Below are 6,815 nucleotides of genomic sequence, written 5' to 3' on the forward strand. Positions count from 1 at the left end.
ATGAATTAATTATGCATAATAATGAAATCGTAAAATGGAAGAGTCTAGGATCATACCTCAAATCTCAATACCAAATCCATGACCAATCTGTCATAAGCTAAATATAACAATGATTATAATAATGATAATAACAATATCAATAACAACATAAGTAACCAGCTATTCTGAATAACCAAATACCTAGCCGAGCCTATGCGTACCCCTCATCGCCCAAGGCTCGAAAGGTTCAATAACCATAGGTGATAGTCATCACCCATATCTATACAAATCTTCCATACAAGATGATAGACATACATGCATATTGGTGATAGGCGATGCACATGGAAGTATGAATACAACAGAATCCACATTATCATAATACTATCTTTATAACCATCACTGTCATATTTATCATCATCATAATCAACCTCCGCCTTGCCTAGTATTATATATATATATATATATATATATATTGATGCCATACATAGGACTATCTAGGATCAAACCAGTAGATGTACACATAGGCACATCGATATAATCATCCTTCGACCTTGTCGGGTATCATTATCATTATCTCAACTTCCTCTGACCTTGCCGGGTATTAATATCATCATCACAATATCCTCCGACCTAGATGGGTATTAATTTCATTATCACAATATCCTCCTGCCTTGCAGGATATATATAAGCATATCATCATCAATGTATATATATAATAGGTGCACGAACTCAAGTTGTGGCTAAAAGAGTGTAAATCCACAAGTAGTGAACTTCGGGAATAAATCATTATAAATGTGTAGAAAGGGCTACAATATCTCAAGACCAAAGTAAATAATAGTGTCAAATCATGGATCGGAATCGATCTCAGTCGATTCTTTAAAACATCATTTTTAGCCTCTTTTAGGTTCATAAATTAACCATTTAGTTATGCAATTATTATTATAAAAAAATATATTTTTAAGATGAAAAGTGGGTTTTAATCTCTTATTTAAGAAGAATTATCATAAGATCATAGTTTAACTGTAATCACATCATTTATAGATATAATGATCGTGCATGTACCAAATCTATGCTTTCCATCACCAGTATAAAAAATCATGAGCATTATACTGCATCTTCCTCCATCTCATATTGGAGAGATGTGCATATAAAATATACATATTTTTATAAACTACAACTGTATCCTTTACAAAGATAAACACGTCTCGGATATACAACAAATATCATAACAGGTCCTTTGGCCTAATAATGTGTTTGGAATAATCATAACACCATAATCATGACCTTAGTCCTACATATGTATCCGGATCTCATATCAATAATCATGCATGTATAAATCAACTCATAACTATAGGCCATAGCGTATTCATGAGGCATAACATCTTTATAAATTATGAATCATATCTATAATCATCTCACATATAGAAGGCATCTCACTTATCGAAGGCATAATGCATCAATAAGCATCTCTTATAACTACGAGGCACATCACATCTATGAGGCATCTCGTATCTATAGGTCATATATCATGACTATGAGAAATATCATCTCGATAGGCAAATTATCATATGTAAGAGGAATAGCATCTCTAAAGGCTCAATATCAAATCTAAGAGGAAACAACATCTCTAATGGCCCATTATCATGTCTAAGAGGAAATAGTATATCTAATGACCCAATATCATATCTAAGAGGAATTCGCATTTCTAAAGGCCCAATGTCACATCTAAGAAGAATTAGCATCTCTAAAGTCTCAATATCATTTCTATAAAGAATATCATTGTCATAAGCCATTAGTCATTATTTGGGGTAAAATACCATCACTATTCGTTAAACCACCAAGCAACCTTACACTTAGGTTTACTAGTCTCAACTATGCCTAGCATCCGTATATAAGTCCACAAAGGCTAACATAAGTCTTGAACTAAGGCGAGCCAGACAATCCCACTTCTAATTCTTAATTTTCATACTTAGGAAAGTTATACCCCAAACTAGTCTAAGATATTTAGTTCAACTTCTTGATGTCAAGTAAACCACAACCAATCCTAAGATAGGAACTTCATCTAGAAATATAGGTGTTTATGTCAATTCTACCCAAATTACGATTTCAAGATCACTAGACTAGCACAACTAAGTTTAATCATACTAACCATGATTACAACACATAAACCACATCCCAAACCTAGTGTTATATTATATACATACTACAATTTAGTCAAATATAGGGAGAAGGAAATAGGATCCAAAAAGAGTATTAAGCATTTCAACTTACGGGTTAAAACCCTCATCTAACCTCCAACTTTAATACTCAATACTAAGTCATTCTACCCATAATCAATCTTAACATTCACATTCACATGGAATATATGACACGCATCATCTTATGAAGAAGAGTGGATAGAAGCCTACCTCAAAGCTAAATTGCAAATCCTTAAATCATTCACCAATGTCTATCATCAATTCAAATCCCAAAATGCCATCACACTATCCAAATCATAATCTTCTCATTAATATGAGAATAACGATACATATATCGCACCATTGTGCTTCTAGTCTAAAAATGACACCAAAAACCTCAAGCGGGTTCCACTTATATAAATTGCATTTCCGAGGTCAACCCAATTTTCATACATAAACAAGGAATAATAACCCTAACAAATAAGTGAAAACTAAGAAAACTATGCGCTTAAATCAAGCCCTAAGCTATATTGGGCTTTTGGGTCAAAACTAAGGAAATTCACCAAGAATTTGATGGAATCTTACCTTAAATCAGATGATACTCATGATAATAGATGTTTAGAAAGATCCCAAGTCACCCACAAGACTCAATTTTGAGGTACCACACTCATTTAGGGTCTTTGGCTCTAAAAAATGAGTGAGAAATGACAAAAAATGCAACATTGGGGGTTCATTTATAGCCCCTTCAAGTACAGAGTATTGCTATCATATTCCTAGGGACTGCAATCGCACTATTGAGATCATAATAGGTCCTTGTGTGATCACACATGCACCATCACCAATAGAGTTAAAACATATTTTTGACCCTCGAAACTCCTTTGGACTCCAATATTTGTAAATGAACTATCTAACCCCACTAAATTCGACGTTCCAAATGCATTAGTGAAGTTGGATTTTCCATTCAAGGCCGTTTAGACCAATTGTGTCCCCCACACCCATATCTTTTGATTTTTCCTCTTTTTTTGATAGATAGAAAAGAGTTAGGGTGCATTGGACCCAAACCAAATATCTAACTAACCTAAAGTAGATTTCTGAATTTTCTGGCACAGTCAGAATTTGCATCTGAGATCACCTTACTAATTATTTTGCCTGGTGGTAATTTAGAACCAGCAAAGACTTCTAAATTGGGAATTGGTTCTAAAAACTAAAGAAATTGTCAGATAACCGAATTATCAGTCTCAACAAGTCATAAATAACTTGGGATAGCTATGAAGAAGCCCTAATGATGAAGATAAATGGAGATATGAAAAATAACCAGAAGGGTCATTACACTATGGCAAAGTGAAAGCTGGTAGAGCTTACACATTGAACACTGCTGGCACTGTTTCCATAAAAAGCACTATTCGAAGGTTTAGGAAGCAGATAGAGAGCTAGTCATTTAGATACTAATTTAAAGTTGAATTTTATTTAATAATTTTGATTTATCCTAAGCATTGGAACAAAAAAACCCCAAATACTTCTAAATTGCTTAACAATGGAACTTGATAATTAAAAAATATTTTGATCTGGTCCTATCACCAAAATTTCAAATTATTGTAAAATTTTTTAGTTCAATCGATTAAACTTTGATTCCATTCTTCCTCCACTTTCACCACCTTCAAAGTTTAAATCAAGCTATTTTTGTTTTGTTTTTTCTCTTACATAGAAAACTCATATTAATTAAGCCAAATTGTCAAGTAGAAACAAAATATGATTTCTTCACCATAATAAAGATAAAAAATTATTGCTCCTTAAAATAAAATTAAAATTACATCACAAAATTAAAATATGTGGATCTAAAGAAGATGAAGAAGAAAGAGAGAAAGAAAAGGAGAGACGGTTTTGATGAAGAGGAGAAAAAAAGTGGACGGGAGAATGAAGGGGAGGAGGTAGTGAATGGAGAAGGGAAGGAAGTGTGGTTGGTATGAAGAAGCTGAGGGATGGGTGGGTGGACGGGGTTGGTATTTGATTTACCTTTTTAAAAAAATATTTATTTTTTTATGTGTCATTAAAAAATTGACATGGAATCCACGTGTAAATGATTGTATTACACAAACAATGAGTAGTCATAAAAAAGGTTTAAAATATTGTGTTTTGATGTGTTGAGCGGTTTAGTTGACAAAAGATTAAGTAAAAGTGTCCACATTACAAACTCGGACAAGTACAAATATCCAATCTACAAAATTGTTACTCCCAAAATATTAATTAAAGGATAATTTGATTAATTTATCCTTACATATTACTCATCTCTAAATACTATTCTCTTTTATAATATATTAGTGTACCTTTCCATGCGGTGCACTGTAACGCCCCAAATCTGGTACCTGAAATGCCACACGATGCTTATGACCCCGAAGGACCACAAGCTAACCCATGACTGATATCTGTAATCGAGAACTGCATAATATACTATATAAATATGGAATAAAAGGCTGAAAGTCCATAAGGTTCAAATATCTGATAAAACATAACATCTGGAAATATGGTATATCAATACTAAAACAAAATTGAAATAACTGTCTAAACATGCTATAGTTTGGAAGCCTCTAAACTGTCTAAAAACTGTAGAGTTGATGGGACATGTCCCTAACTAACTCTGGACTACTGAAATAATAAAGTAATAAAATAATTATGCTATACTTGAATGATAAGGACTCACTGCTAGTCTGGCTGCTGAATGTCTGATCTACTAAGGATGCTCTGGAGCTCGTACTTTTGAACCTATGGTATAAAACACCATAGCATAAATATGTCAGTATGATTGAATGTACTGGTATGTAAGTGCGGTAGGTTGAATGCATATCCATGAACAATACTAACTGACTGAATAACATGAACGTGAGAATACATGCATGAACACGTAAACTGTAACTAAGATCATGAGATCACTGAATCTGAACACTGATAATATTAGTTTCATATAACTGATATACTATTATCTGAATGATTGTGTCTAACAGTCCTATTTCTGATGGAACTAGCTGAGTTTCATACTGAACTGGGTGACTGTGTCTGATAGTCCTAAATTCTGTAGAACTATCTGAATTCTATTACTGAGACTGAGACTATAACTGTGGGAAGTAGTCATCTAACTGACATGCCCCAAATAACATAATATAATTGAGTTGGGGTCCAATCTATAACCCCAATTGGAAGGGTGTCAATACCGTGCCACTGGTAAGAACAAACTATGAGTAATCACTCATCTGACAGGGAATCAAAGAAGAATGGTGGGACCCTTATATAACAGGTTAAGCCACCTTATCTACCCTCAACTAGCAGGTATGATGTTTCAACCTATGCTGGCTACATAGTTCTGTAGTGCAAGGATTGCTTCTAAGAATCACACCCTCTAATAACAAGTGAGTTCCCATCCTTGGGCTCACTCAATGCTGAATACTACTCCTATCTAAATAGATACTGGACATGATTAACTGATCTAAACTGGAATGCATTCATTGAGTTCCATTGACTGGTGAAACACTACTGAGATTACTGAATTTATGAGATTTCTGGGATTATTGAGTTTTCCTAAGTCACATGACTGACTGAGTTCTATAAATCATGGCTTGACTGAGAGTATCTGGAAAACATGACACTGGCTTTACGCACACAGCTAAATTGTCAGGTACAAGTACCCCCAGGACTCGATAGCATGAAACTGATAAGACATGAAACTTCTTGACACATGACCATAGTCAACAATTCATAGTAAAATCATTGGGGATTTTTATGAAGTATTCCCATGCTATAATCTTACACATTAATAGGAATGCATGTAAACATATCATAATTTCATAAGCCTAATCTCATGAGCATTACGTCAATTCATTACAAAGTATAACAATAAATGGGATTCATATCAAATTTAAGAGAGAAATATGGATTCATCAATTTTGGTCACAAATAAGTTGTAAGGCATAATTCCTATTTTCTTAGGCATTTTATCAATCACCTTGCATGCATATCTTTAGGCTTAGGCATGAATATTGAAATAATACTTCATGGAAATATTTTACACTTCCAATGAAATTATTTCAACCACGTACTAACATATTTTCATGATAGTCATTAAAGACTTCAACTTGGAAATCAAACAACAACATAAATATGGATATAATCCAATTCACACCATGGAATGCAAAGTTTATATTTCAAATAGGGTTTCTTGAGCTTCATGGGTGAAAGGAACCTGTGAATCAACACTTGACATACCTGGGTTGATGATTTCTTGAAGATTGGTGGAGGAAAGCTTGAATTCTTGACTTGGAATTAAACACCTAGAGTTTCTTGTTCTTGGGAATTGATCTTTGAGAGAAACCCTAATTTGATATTATAGATGAATAATGAAGTTATAATCTCTGGTATGGTTTAGTTAGAGGTTAAAACGGGTAGAAAAAGACCTAAATAATCTTTTAAAAATGGCTTAAAATTGCTGATCAAAAGTGGCGATGGTTTGTGCGATGGTCCATCACTGGCTCGACAGTTCGTCAGTCCTGATCGTTGCACTTGGAAAGAACCTAAACTTTCTGCCTCGCCTGTGATGTTTTGGGCGATGCTCCATCACTATCTCGATGGTCCATTGGTCCTGACCATCGCACTTAGCCAGAACCTGAACTT

General features: G+C 34.0%; 1 pseudogene; it reads left to right on the forward strand.

Moving 5' to 3' along the window:
• Positions 1-3,658, forward strand: part of LOC107845016 — a 35,784-nt pseudogene extending 32,126 nt beyond the window's left edge.
• Positions 3,659-6,815: the final 3,157 nt, after the last annotated feature.

Source organism: Capsicum annuum, chromosome 10 (assembly GCF_002878395.1).
Source record: "Capsicum annuum cultivar UCD-10X-F1 chromosome 10, UCD10Xv1.1, whole genome shotgun sequence".
Classification (NCBI taxonomy): domain Eukaryota; kingdom Viridiplantae; phylum Streptophyta; class Magnoliopsida; order Solanales; family Solanaceae; genus Capsicum; species Capsicum annuum.